Here is a 14,904-nt window from a genome sequence, read left to right on the forward strand (position 1 = left end):
AGGGGAGGGATCACTGGGGCCCTGTCAAGACAACCAGGCTGCTGTGACAGCCGGGCTGCAGAGTCATGAAGCTGATGGTGGCCTTGTGGTTCGCAAGCCCCAGCCACTCTAACGTTCGAATGAGCTCCAGTTTTTCTATAACTTGCATTATATCCCAAAGCCTTTCCAAACCTGGGGCTTTCCAGACCTCAGACCCCTTCTGGGCTCCTCAGGTCATTCCCAGTGTCTGCCGATTGCTCCTCACTGACCCGAGATCTACCATTCCCATGCCAATGGACCGCTCACCACTAGCTTCTGCCAAAGCCCATATGGTGCCCACAAGGTCAGCCTCAGCCCATCCTCTCCCTTGCTCTTTGCTCCCATCTGTTTGGCTCATCCTACACGTCCCACTGCCAAAATGGGCTCTGAGATGGATACAGCCCCAGACCCTCTGCCAGGCCTTCCCTGCTGGCCTTTCTGGAGCCAGACGCGGTAGCCAAGCCAATCTTCCCAGCTACTGCCCTGCCTGGGCCAGCTTCCTCTTCCTGTTGGTGGGGCCTGTGCTGCCAGGACCCTACCATGCTGGTTTGCCAGCCCACCTGAGCACAGATCATCACCTTCCTTCCCCAAACACTCCACGCCAAGCACAGCCATTCAGGACACAGTCGGCAAGCGCTAGCCAGAAGTCCACCAGCACCGCCAGCTGTGGATTTCCTGTGGCTTCGTCCATTCTTCCATTGATCCAGGTTTAGTAAATTTTTATTGATTGAGTTCCATGTGCCAGTCATGAGAAAAGAGCAGCCAACAAGATGGAGACGTCCCATCTTCGTCACACTGAGATTCTAGTTGGGGAAACACATTGTTACTCAAGGAATCACACAGCAATTTCATTTGTGATGAACGCTAGGAAGGAAATGTCCAACCCTGGTCTGTGGAACCCAGGGGGATCTGTCACCACCCCTCCAGGCGTCTCAAATGACCTAACAAGGAGATTTAAATTGAACTACTGCTCCCCCATTCTAAAATTCCTTGCCATTATTTCTGATTGTCCCTCACAATGGTACAAGGCATAATTTTATGATTCAAATAAAAATAAAAGGCAAACTGCAACGTTTTGAATGACCACCATCACCTCTATTAATAGCTTTGTGCTCCTTGAAAGGGAGAAAAAAAAAATTCTCTGGCTAGATAAATGCCAAGCATTGTTTGATGATTGTAGTTTGCATTTGGGAGACCAGGGAAGGAGCTGGGAGGCAGGCGTGTGCCTCACGATTTCACAGGCTGGAGACCCCGTGCATTTTCCTAATTCAAATAGGATAAGCCTCAGAGGCCCTTAATGGAAGGTGGTTTTTAAGTGGTTCCAGGCTTCCAGAGAGAGATAAAACCGCCTTCTTCATCAGAATTATTCAACTGTGCTGTTACTGCTTAAGCGAGGGGTGGGGGTGCTTGCCTTTCCCCCAGAGCTCCTCCCACTCACCCTCACTTAGCTTAGGGTTCAGCCTACCTTTCCTGGCACCTCTCCATCCCGTCATCCTGCAACCAAAACTCCCCGAGCCTCTGATCCAACACTGCAGCCAACAGTCTTGCAACGTCACCTCCCGACTGCTCCCTTACTCACGGATTCCAGGATCCTCCAGGAGACCTGGTACAGACCAGGAATCCAGTCAATCCCAGGAAGCTAATTTGAATGACTAACATAGCCCAGGGCTATCTGCTTTTACTATATTTTTTAAAGGGGGGTAGTGCTTGAGTTCTGGTTGCAAAATTGTCATTTGTGAGCATAAGCCAGCCTCTCTGACTTTGGAGCTTCAGGTTGTGCATCAGTTAAACCAAGATACCAACAGCCTTGTCGTGGGAAAACACAGTCCAGAGGCTCAGAGCCTGGCTTCCCAAATGTGAACCCTGGCTTTGCCACTTCTGAGCTGTGCGACCATGGGCAGATGATACAGGCTCTTTGTTCCTCAATTTCTTCATCCCTAAAATCAGGATAGCACCCACGTTGAATCAGAGGATTTGGCGAGGAGCTCATGCAAAGCTCTTGGCCCAGAGAGGGCACAGCTTAATCCTGAGGCACTCTATATGGGTGAGCTAGTCATTATGAGAATGCTATCACCACACGCTTTGCAAATTAAACGTGTTACCCAAATGTGGAAATAGCTGAGACAATGTACTTGGTACTTCAAGGGCTTGGGAGAAGTCTCGGGACTTGAGGCACGCGAACAGGCGTCCCGGTAGGAAAGGAACAAGACACCTGAGAAAGGAGCGACTGAAGTCAGGGGCGGGCCTGTGGCACCCAGGGTGGAACAGACTCCACGTTCCATGGGGCCTGAGGTTGACATCCCCCTGCCCTCAGTTTCTCTGTCGAAACCTTGACCCTCAAGGTAACAATATTAGGAGAAGCAGGCTTTGCCTCATGAGTGAGATGTTACTGTGCCTATGAAACAGGCCCTGCCCCTTCCACTCAGTGAGCACCCAGACAGAGGACACCATCCGCGCACAGGAATTGGACTTCGCCAGACACAAGTCTGCCAGCACCTTGACCTTGAACTCCTCGGCCTCCAGAACTGTGAGCAGAACATTTCTGTCGTTTAGAAGCCACTTAGTTGGTGGCATTTGGTTGCAGTAGCTCAGATGGAGAAAGGTAGTCTAAAACCATGGCTAATCCATCCCCAAACCCAAGTGTAGGGCCTGGCACATGTGGATAGATGAGGAAAGAAGGGGGAATGAGAGGAAGGAAAGGAATAGAGGGAGAGGGGAGCCAGGGAGGGAGCGATGACCTCCCTGGTTTGGTGATAGGTGTGGGTAGTTGAGTGGACAGAGTGAAGATTGTTAGATTTGACAATGCGGTAAGATTTAAGAAGAAAGTACTAGAGGTGGGGCTGGCGCTGTGGCACAGCAGGTTAACGCCCTGGCCTGAAGCGCCGGCATCCCCTATGGGCGCCAGTTCAAGACCCAGCTACTCCACTTCTGATCCAGCTCTCTGCTGTGGCCTGGGAAAGTAGTAGAAGATGGCCCAAGTCCTTGGGCCCCTGCACCTATGTGAGAAATCTGGCAGAAGCTCCTGGCTTTGGATCGGCACAGCTCCGTCCATTGCAGCCTGCTGGGGAGTGAACCATCAGATGGAAGACCTCTCTGTGTGTAACTATGACTTTAAAATAAATAAATAAATCTTAAAAAACAGAGAGAAAGTACCAGAGGTGCCTGCTTGGGTTCAAAGCCCCTCAAGAAATTGGCAGGACTGGGTGTGGCGAGGTAGCCCATGGGTCAGGATCTTCAAGAGTGCAGAGGAGGGGCCAGGGGCTGAGAGGGAGGGTCTAGGGTCAAGAGACAGACGTGAGCCCCAGAAGACTTTTCCATGAAGACAGAGGAGTAAGCACAGGACATGTGGAGCCAGGAGACGATCCTACAGCAGCAGGTAAAATGTGCAGCTCCTCCCAGGGGTGGCGTGCAGAGGATAGGTGGCCTTCGGGGGGGATGGAAGGCGGAGGGCATGGCTGGGGACACAGCAGCCTGTGTTTGCTGCTGTGACATTAGAATGGGAAGATCTCGAGTTATATCTGTGAGCACAGAAGCTGACTTCAGTTTTACACTGCCTGTAATTTATTTTAACAAGCCTCTGTTCCCAGCTGACAGTAAGAAAATTAAATTTAGCCCCATGTAGTCCATACAGGGCTGTCTAGTGATTTTTCCAGTCACTTCTCTTTTAAGACTGTCTTATCCCAGGTAAATGCTCAATATAGCACAGATGGTATTTATTATTGTTGTTGTTGCTAGTTTCAATCATTAGACTACAAGCTATAAGAAGGCAGGAATGTAGATTGATTATCCAGCACCTAGGACAGTTCCTGGAACATAGCAGGTACTCAATAAAAATTTGTTAAATGGATAACTGCCCAGTTCAAAGCATGTCCCACTCCACTGCAAGGGGTGAGGGACACGAGCTGCGGGTGTCAGCTGCTGCATCCAGTCCAGCAGGTTCCATGGTCCCTGGACCCCTAGCAGGGTCTTCCGTGCAATTGCCTGCTTTGGGCTATGGACTCAAGGCAGGTCCTCTCCTTCCTGAGACGTTGGCATTTACTCCATGAGGAAGGGTCCCAGGGTGGTGAGTCAGACCTTCCGGATTCCAGTTCTCACAGCAGGTCCTTCCCACCGGGTCCGTTAGCTCTCACCACAACAATGCCACGCAACAAAGTATCCCAAAATTCAGTGGTTCACAGCAACCATGAGCACTGACTATCACACTCACAGGTCTTCTGGTCTTCGGGTAGGGGCGGCATGGGTTTGTCCTCTGTGCCTCGCCTTTCCTGGAGCTACAGGCTACCCAGCTACATGGCTGTCCCCATGGCAATGGCAAAAGGGCAAAAGTAATGAACAGAAATACACAATGCCTCCCAAGTTCCAAGATCAGAACTGGGGCACTGTGACTTCCACCTGCAGCCCCTTGGCTTATGGAGGTCATGTGGTCTACACCCATGGGGCAGAGGAACACAGGTGGTCCTGACTTCCTGGTCTACACCCATGGGGCAGAGGAACACAGGTGGTCCTGACTTCCAACAGTCTGCCTTACAATTTCTCAGCTTCCTAGAGATGTGCTATGTATTCAGCTGAAACCCTACTCGGCAATTTGAATGTTATTCTTTCCCCAGGCTAGCAATGTGGCACACAACCCTCTCTCCCCATGCCAGGCAGCAGCAGTAAACACAGCGCACACTCAGAGGGCGAAGAACCAATACTCTGCTGTGCACTGAGTTGCTAAGCTGTGATGCTGGGTAGCTCATGTACGTTAAAATATACTTGGATATTTTCAAAGTGGGATGGGTTTATTAGGGTTTCTTCACATTGTTAAGTCAGGGAGTATCTGTACGTTCCACCTGTCATGGAAGAACTCCAAAGTTACAGGGCCAAGGGCATGGATACAGGAGGGATGACGTACTAGGAACACTGATACGTGTCCCAACACCTGGTGGGGACAAGGGCCATCCCTGGGTGCCGAGCACTCTCTCTCAGTGCTGCTCCCCCGCCCCTACGGTGGCTCTCCCTGGCTCTCTCAGCTTGATGTATGAGCCCTTGGCTTTCACACACTCCGGCTCCAGGCTCCAGTCAGGAAGCCGGCATCCCAGCTGGCAGGCTTGGAAACCTTATCTCTGTGCAGGGCTTTGTGGTCTCTAATCTCTTCCCTCTTGAAGTGGGAGGGGACAGGACAAGCTCTTAGAGTGCCCCTCTCCACCCTGCAGACCGTTGTGCCTGTCCTCCGGGGAAGGGCGGGACAAGCCAGCCACTCCGGATTGCTCAGTGGCTTTTATCTCCCACTCAGCAGGATCTTCTTTGAGATTAGTTTCGGGGAGGCTGGCACCTTCATTTCTGGCCACCTGGGCAGGACTGGAGAAAGAAGTCCGACTCTGGGCTCCAGTGACTGTGACAGCTTTACTGCAGGAACCAGAGTGTTCAAGGAGGCAGGCCAGGGGTTGTAAATGGCAAGAGAAAATACAGAGAAGATAAAACGCAGGGGGAAAAAAACAAGGCCCTTTCACACAGCATGTAGGGGACTTAAATAAGAAAATGTGGGTGTTCAATAACTATTTGTTTGATTTTGTAAAATTTTAATTTGTTCCACCTTGGCTAAAAAGAGCTGTGGCCAGAATCAGTACTGGAAAACCTTATAGAAAAATAGCAGCAGGAGGGAAGGCGGTGTGAGGATAACTTGCCAGTGCCTAGGGGGAATTCAGCCCTCAGGAAAGACATTATTTATCTTAAACTTTAGTAAGAACCTTCCCAGCCCAAGCACAACTTTTTAAATTAAACACACACACACACACACACACACACACACACGCCACCTACGTAAATGAGCTCTATCATTATCCAAAGCAAGCAATGTATTAAGCAGATTTTGTATTGAAAGGAAATGGCATGAAACAAAAAAAAGGCATTAATGCCTAGAAAGTTTAGTTAACAAAAGCATAGGGCTGGCCTCCTTTTGCTCTTTAATTTCAGCATTAATGTTATTCTAAGGAGCATGCATTAGGCAGCCCCTGAGTGCAAACAGCGCTCCACCCACATGAAAAGACCAAAGCACAACCACAGACGGCGTCTCCTGGCATGAGAACCCGGATGCACCCTGTCAGGCGCAGAGTCCTGGGGTAGAGACCGTCTGAAGACACTGGGCCATCACCTGCCTCGTGCCCAAAGTGAAGGGGGCCATGGGGACGTCTGCAGCACTTTAGGAAGTGGGAACGGCTCGGGCAAAGGCACTGAGGTAGGATGGGCAGCACTGGGAGGCGAGACCAGTGGAGGATCAGTGGCTGGACCATGCTGTGCTCTGAGCATCTTGTCTTACGGCGTGGTTGACATCACCAGCTCTCGGCTCAGCTTGGCTGCAGAGCGCACATGATTGGCACACACAGTGACTCGCTGGGGCTTCTCCAACTCCGGTTCCTCGAGCTTCCCCCTCCTGCTCTTGTCCTTCCTTGCACCCTAAGTGGTCTCCTAAGCAGTGCTCTGCCAAAAAAACCTACCCCAGCCCACTGGCCACAAAGCAGAATCTGCACAACTGCACAATCTCTTGTCTTAATCTTATCTGGCAGCAGGAGGAATAAGGTTAGAGCTGTCACTAAACCTGTCTTCTAAACCCCAGGACCACAGTGAGACCATGGTCTCCAGCCTCCACTGCAGGGAGTTGGGACCACGTGACTAGGGACCACCCGTGATGTGGGCAAAAGTGATGAACAATAGATAGTCAAGTCCTGGCTTGTGACTTCCCACTGCTTTCCAGGGCTCAGAGCAACCTTGGAGGAGGTCACCTGTGGAAGGCGGAGCAACTGCCAACAGCCTGGGCCCCAGAGTGACTGCAAGGAGCAGAATTCAATCCCATCCATGCCCTTCCTTCAATGAGATTTTATAAACCTCTATTGTCTAAGGCACTGGCCCTCCGAAGCGTATGTGCGACGGCAGCCACCAGTGCCTTAATAACACGGCGTCCAGTCTGCTGTTTGACCTGCTTCCTCAAGGTCAGTTTGCATTCACTCTTCCCCATCTGCAGCTATAGAAGAGAAAGACCTATGATCCCCCAGGTCCTCTCTCAAACAGAAGGAGCTGCACCGCCTGTGTCAGAGAGGCACCGCGCAGCCGGGCAAGCGGGGCTCGTGCGCCTGTGGCCGTCCTTCTCAGAATCCACGAGTGCACTCTCATCATCTCTGCTGCACGCTCATCCCTGCCCCCAGGGTCAGCACGAGGACCGCAGCGAAGATACGGCCTCTGCTGCTCAGAGACACTCAGACCTCAGATTCTATCAACCACGGACATCTTCCAACAGGGTTTAAGATCTATTTCTAGATCCTACAGACCTGGGAGCTGGCACCTGTCCGTCACTGGTATTCTGGGCGGCTAATGTAATCGCCCTTCTAACCACTGTCAGGTAAGGAAAAAGGGCAGGTGTCGCCAGGCCATGGTGTAAGTCAGCAGAGGTCTGAGAGGGGCTGTTTCCTGGCTTTAGCCAATGTTTCATTTGGAAGTTTCCAGTAACTAGGGAAGAGCCTGGATAAAGGGCACTATTTAAGAGATCTATGCCTCTGTCCGACAGTCGGCAGTGCTCTGTCCTTGGTGCTGGGCACTGAACATTCACCTTCCTACGGGGGTTTCCAGGTTAGGGGAAAGGCCAGGTGTGAGTCTGTGACTGACAGCGCAGTCACCTCTGCAATGTCCACGTGCTTGCACCTGTGTGCGTCCGTGTACAGAGGACACACGTGTGTGCACTGATGGCACTGAATTCTGCTATTTGCACTTGACAATAGCAAAGCCTCAAGTGGAAAGACAAGAGCAGTGATACAGCGAGTTGCTGAACACCCTACACGAAGATGGGAGGGAACTTGCTGAAGGTTACTTGAAAGGAAGTGTGCACGATGCCACAAGCAGGCACGAGCTTCCAGGTCGCACAGCTCTGGGTTCAAATCTAGACGGCATCATGTCACCTGGATGAGCAGCCCAACCCCTCCAAAGTGGAATCGTCTCATCTGGTAAACGGGGCTCACAAGAGCTGTCACCCGGATGCTGAGAACCGAACCGGATCACACATGGAAACAGCCCGCCTAGAACAGCTACTCAACAAATGTCGCCCGTGTGGCGGTGCCGTCTGTGAACATTCCATTTAGTTTCTTGCTACTTCGTCTGTGCGGTTTTCGGTTCTGATCTTGTCTTCTTTGCGGCTTTGGCACTTGTTTTATTTTTCGATGCTGCCGGCGGCTACCCTGGTGATTTCCTCCTTGTGACCCCGCATCCTCGGCGGGAACCTGCAGGGCTCCGCTCGCCAGGTCAGCAGCCGGCGGCCTCTCGGAGCTGCTTCGTCTTCCATTGAAATTAAACAAAATGGGAAACTTAGCTCTCTGGTTGCACTAGCCACATTTTCAGTGCTAATAGCTTGGTGCGGCTGGCGGTTACTTTATTGGACAAACGTCTACACGGTGCTTCTACCAGTACAGAAACGTGTACTGAATAGCACGGGGCTAAAAGGGGCGCCACAGAACCAAGACCTCTTTCGCAGTGTTTTCAATGACCTAATGCAAACCGTACATTTACTCACAAAGGGACTGCCCAGCTTAGCTAGAGTGCCCAGGGGACTGCTTCTGGCTGCAACTCTTAGAAGCAGCAGTGAGAACGCCGGTTTAGTCTCTCCCACTGCCTGCAGTCAAATATGTGGGCTGGGGAACGATCCACTGCTCTTGGCCCCGAGTTTGGACCCAGAGAGCTGGCTCTGCAGTGGGCCAGCAGCTAGCGCGCAGTGGGCAGAGCCGTTGGCTCGATTCCAGGTCCCTAGTCCCCTGCAGTGCAGAGTGTGGTGGAGCCAGGGGCTGGGAAGCACAAGGGCAAGCAGCGAAGCCAAAGAGGGAGACGGCAACTTGGAGCCAAACCAGGTGTCAGGGATGCGGGAGGGCGGGCAGCACAGGGCCCAGGGAGCGGCTGGAAAATGTGCTCATGGTGACCACTGGGGGAGGGCAGCCGAGCGCCTCGGCCCCCCGTCCTGGCAGCAGCAGCAGTGGACGGAGATGACTGATCACCATGTAAGCACCTTCTTCCTAAAAGCTGCGTGTTCGACTCCAAGAGGCAGAGAACCGTGTTGGATAGTAATTCATACACGCAGTCTGCCAGCTGGATGCCACCGACGCTGCCCACGGCCCAGGAGGTCCAGGCTCCTCTTCTTCCTTGTCAAGAGAATCCCAGTTTTGTTCACTGTGTGGTCATGTGCCTGGTGAAGAAATATTTATCTCTCATAGGAGTGAGCATGGGGGGCCCAGTGCTAGCCCGTGAGATTTAAGAGTGGTCTAAGAAAGCTATGATTTTTCTTCTCAAAAGAGATCAGTTTACCTGGCTCACTCTGTTTCTCCTTTCCTTTTTCCCAACGTTTCCTTCCTGAAAACCACATGTGAAGGCTGGATATGTGGCAGCCACCTTGTGACCCAGAGGTTGAAAGCCACCCCTTAACAATGGCAGAACAGGGAACCGGGCGGACCCTGGGCCCTTGATTTTGAACCTACTCTAACCACCTAACTCTTAACTTCTCAGTACATGAAAAAAAAATTAACCTCCGTTTGTTGCAGACACAGAAATCCCATTTTTATATACTATCACACACAGTGGACGATGTGCACCTGGTGGAGGGAATATGGCCGGAGTATGGGAATATGGAGGGAATGGTCGGAGGGGTCTTGGGAAGGGAAAGGCTTCCTTCTGCAGTGTGAGCTCAGAGGGCAGGCTCTGAACACTGGTTCTGCAAGGACCGCTCTCCTCTACTGAGCCTTGGAGGCCATCAGACAGACAACTCCCCTGGGCAGTGCAGCCCCGGTGGACCCACAGAGCTTAAACATATTGCAGAAATAATTTGTTGGGCAAACGCAGAGTCACAGCAGCACCCACGACCTGCTAGCCAGTCCTCATTGAGCAGTGAACAACACATACAACCATACATGGTGCCCTGGGCTTCCCCATCTACTGCCTGGAGGACTGGGCCAAGCTAATTGACTTCCCTTTGCCTGGATGCTCTTACCTAAACAATGACGCACATAATTACCTTCCTCACCAGCTCAGAGGCCTCATTGCTGGTTTAGGGTTTTGGGCCCCAAAACGTGAAATGAGATATGAGATGCCCAATAAGCATCTACGTCTACAAGATAGGAAGCCTAATGGATGCTGTTGTCGATGATCCGTGGTCTTTATCATCACCAGCTTCCTTCCCTCATAGTTGGTTTATAAGCCCCTGCAATATGGGGTTATAACTAATATTGTTAATTATAATATTTCTTTACACCCTAACAAGCACTGCTCATCTCTCAACTAAAACCCCAAATGCGGCTCTGATTCCCAGCGTCTGTTGGTCACCCACCCAGGGGAGGAACAACCGCTAAGGTTCGGCTGAGCCAATCAAACGGCGAGGACCGGAGGGAGCAGTCTCTAGGCTCATTGTCACGGGGAGACAGAGCAGAGAATGGTCGGGCCGGCCGGCCGGAGAAAGCAAGGACCCTGTAGGCCGGGTGCTCAGGCCAGGGTTTGCTTGCCCAAGAATGCGGGAGGCACGGCCAGGGGTGGATGTCCCGGATGTCCTGGGCCAGCACCCTGTGCGGTACAGAGCCCGCGAAGTGCCAGATCCCAGAACAAATGGAGCTATGGCCGCTCCTTTTCTGCCCTCACTCCCGGCCACGGCAAGTGAGAAACAGACCCCAAGCCACAGCAGTCCTGCTGTGTCCGCTCCAAGATGGCCCCTGCTCCCGGCTCCAGACCCTCGAGCACCCTGCAGGCTTCCTGGGTCCTGCCCCACGGCTGCTCCATAACCAGTCAGCACTGTTGGTCCTATGACTGCATGTCAAGCAGAGCGTGTGGGCCTGGGAGGAGACCGATTCCCCCTCCCCCACACCCACCCTATACATGGCTGCCCAGTGCCAAGCCTTTTTTTTTTTTTTTTTTTTTTTTGACAGGCAAAGTGGATAGTGAGAGAGAGACAGAGAGTAAGGTCTTCTTTTGCCATTAGTTCACCCTCCAATGGCCACTGCGGCCGGTGTACCGCGCTGATCCGATGGCAGGAGCCAGGTGCTTATCCTGGTCTCCCATGGGGTGCAGGGCCCAAGCACCTGGGCCATCCTCCACTGCACTCCCGGGCCACAGCAGAGAGCCGGCCTGGAAGAGGGGCAACCGGGACAGAATCCAGCACCCCGACTGGGACTAGAACCCGGTGTGCTGGCGCCGCAAGGCAGAGGATTAGCCTATTGAGCCGCGGTGCCAGCCCTGTGCTGAGTCTTAAAGGGAGGTGTTGTCTTCTAGAAAATGCAGTGGGGGGGGGGGTGCAGCAGAGAATGAGCCTGGAATAAGAGTGAAGAGCCAGCTGGGTGGAGACCAACTAAGAGGGGCTAAAGGACCAGTGGAATTCTACAGCGCCAAGATGGGCAATCCTCTGAGAGGGGTGACCCCCAGTGATGCCTCAATGTCCTCCCGACAAGTCTCCCATCAGGCCTCCACTGCCACGGGGGCTTCACGGGAGTAGATCCACTGGGTGTGAATGTGGGGCACAAAGAGAAGATGGCATTTGCAGCTTGATCCTCACTGTGCGGAGCAGGCACCGTGCCAGGAGCCCAGGCAACGGAACAGGGAGCCTCCGGCAGTGAGTGGAAGCCCGGGCACAGGCTCTGGACTTGCTCAGGGCTGAGTCACTTATTACACCTGTGGAGGGCCATGGGCCGGCATCCCAGGCAAGGTGGACAGGAGCTTGCCCGCCTCGTCTTCTCCCAGGCCTGCGTGGACAGGAGGGACAGGTGCATCCAGTTGGGAGACTCTGAGGAGACGCACGCAGGACCCAGCTCTGCACTTACAGGCTGCCTCACCTTGAGCAAGCTCCCTGACCCCTTCCAGGGCGCCTGGTTCTGCATCACCCTCCACCACTTGTCAGCGACCCTGCAGGTGAGCCTGGGGTACAATGCAGCCCGTGTGCAGGGGTAGTTACGTGGGCTTCCCCTGAGGGGGCACACTGTGTCCTGTGGGGGAAAGAGGAGCAGTGGGGCCGGCACCGTGGCTCACTAGGCTAATCCTCTGCCTTGCGGCGCCGGCACACCGGGTTCTAGTCCCGGTTGGGGCGCCGGATTCTGTCCCGGTTGCCCCTCTTCCAGGCCAGCTCTCTGCTGTGGCCCGGGAGTGCAGTGGAGGATGGCCCAAGTGCTTGGGCCCTGCACCCCATGGGAGACCAGGAGAAGCACCTGGCTCCTGGCTTCGGATCAGCGCAGTGCGCCGGCCGCAGCGGCCATTGGAGGATGAACCAACGGCAAAGGAAGACCTTTCTCTCTGTCTCTCTCTCTCACTGTCCATTCTGCCTGTCAAAAAAAAAAAAAAAAAAAAAAGAGGAGCAGTGGCCCTGCCAATCTTCTGCCCAGTGGAAAGCTGTGGAGCATCGGCAGGGAAAATTCTAGAAACAATTGACAACTGGCCCATCAGAATGGACGCCGTCTGCAAACTGGTGTGTACCAGTCCCGTCTGTAGGACATTCTTGGATACAGAAGCTAGGGTTCCCATAGGCACGGGCAGTGCACTGCGGTTGTCAGAACATCAACTCGTGGTCTTGGAAGAAGACTTGTTCTGGTCTCTGCTTCAGAGCCTGTTCAGGTGTGGTGAAGTATTCCTTCCCTCCAGGAACTTCAAATTCCTGATCCAAAAGACGAGAAGGGGAACACCCTGCAGGCTGGGTCAGGGTGGAGGCGAGCAAGGCAGGGAGAGGAAGGAGCCAAGCAGGGGTGCAATTCCCCAAGTTCCAGCCTCCGCCGGATCCCTTGAAGTGACCTGGGGCATCAATAGCACCTCTGATCCAGACAGCATGGAGGCGCAGGAGCTGGGTGTTTTCTGCCCACACCGGGCAACTATTGGGTGCAGCTTGTAGTTGGTAAGTGTGGCACGGATTCCCAGGCACGCTAGGGCTGCCTATGGTCAGGAAAACTCCTGCTCCTTGGAAGGTGGCAGAGGCTGGGGACTGGCACACAGAGGGAGCTGAAGGAAGCAGGGAGCATGGGGCCAGCCAGCGCTACGGTGCACTCTTGAGTTGGGGAATCAAATTTAGCAGCATGGGTGTGTGTCTCATCTGCAGGTGTGAAGAAAGAGAGGACCCTTCCCTGGTCTCTTACTCTGAGCAGGGCACTGTTCTAAGAGCTCATCACACGATCACTTATTTAGCTCTCACTCTGACCTAATAATATCCTCAACTTACAGAGGTGAAATTGAGGCACAAAAAGGAAAGGAACTTGCCCCAGGTTGCACCGCCAATAAGTGGCAGAACAGGAATTTGTACCTGGAAACCCAGGCCCAGAGCACCTGCTCTGCAGTCTATGCTGTGCTGCCCTGGGCTGGCCAAGGGTGTACCTCTCATGTCCTGGCCAGTACGGTCGCTGCCAGCCACATGCAGCCAACTGAGGTTAGAGTCCAAGTGAATTTTCCACAGTTAAGTCCAATTGAAAAGACAGTCCCTCCTTTTCAAATGTCCCAGGGCCTCATGAACATGGTGGGGTACTGTGCCGGACAGGGTACATGTGGGATGTTTCCAAGAACTGGACAGTTCTAGAGATAATCCTGTCCCCCAGGAAGGGGTAGAGGTGTTAGACAGATGCGGATTCCTACCCCAGCTTCAATCATGCTATTGGGCATGCTATTGGGCAAACACCCATCCTATCAATCTTTAAAACAGGCATCATAATGGCATCTCCTCTGCCTGTGTTTTGCGTCAGCATTAAGTGATATTTTGAACATGAAGCACATTAGGCACCGCCTAGCCAGCCTACTGTGGTCATGAAATAAACATGAGGTGTTGCTGCCCACACTGTTCTTGTACTTATATCTTTGTTGTTGTTATGTTGTTGATTTTAGCATACAGCCATAGAAACAAGCTTAGACCTCCCATCACAGTTGAGGTACAGAAAAGGTGCCCAGCATGAAGAACCAGACTCTACCTCTCTCCATCCATCTGCTAGGCTGTCATCTTTCCACCAGTCTCTGCTACTAAAAAAAAAAAAAAGAAAAGAAATACTTCCCCAGCCATTTTAGCTCTTCCGCTTCAAGCTTTGTCTACAGGTTTAAATATTCCATCTCTGACCAACCGTGAAACCATGGAAACTGAATGGCAAATTGAAAAGGCAGCAAACAAATTAGCTTGCAAAGCCCCACAAATGATATAATCGCTCCAGTATTTAAGCTGCAGATATTCTCTGCGTCGCAGCCAAGGCCTCTCTCAATTGCTTTTGTAAACCTGCACTTGTGTGTTTCACACTCAGCCTCAGCCCACACACACAGTACTGTGGCCAGACTCAACAGCCATTCTTGCCCCCACCGGTTCAAAGCCAAGCCCCCAAGGGGTGGAACTTCCCGTCGACCGAGTCACGTGCCTTTGCCCTCCCATCCTGGACAAGAAGGGAGAACTACACGGGCAGATCTCCAGCTCTATTGTCTCATTGCACCTCAGAAGTCTCCAAGAATAATAGGAGTGGTGTCTTTTGGGTAGGAAGACAAGGAAATTGTTTGGAGTGGACCAAGTGGAAAATGATTAGGAAAATTAGCCAGAGGCAGAGAGGCATCCATGGTAGACCATGTTCATGGTCAGAGACATCCCTTCCTTCACCATTTTTCAGGGGTACTACGCTTCCCCCACTAAGCTAGAGAATGTCGCCCCTTTGGGACTTCCTTGAGCCAGTGGAATGCCAGCAAGTGTAACACAGAGTCTGGAAGTGCACTTGAGTAATTGAGCTAGTGCCTTTGCCCTGAGAAGAACAAGCCCACTCAGCCCGAGAGGGGCCAGAGACAGTCAATTGAGTCAGAGTGGCCTCAGCTTAGGTAAGAGAGACAAGTCCAAACTGAAGCAGGACCCCCGTTATTCCCACTCAGGCAGGCTCTCAAACGCATGAACAAGTTTCAGTT

This window comes from Oryctolagus cuniculus, chromosome 11, assembly GCF_051225735.1.
Source record: "Oryctolagus cuniculus isolate XC-2025 breed Fujian yellow rabbit chromosome 11, ASM5122573v1, whole genome shotgun sequence".
Classification (NCBI taxonomy): domain Eukaryota; kingdom Metazoa; phylum Chordata; class Mammalia; order Lagomorpha; family Leporidae; genus Oryctolagus; species Oryctolagus cuniculus.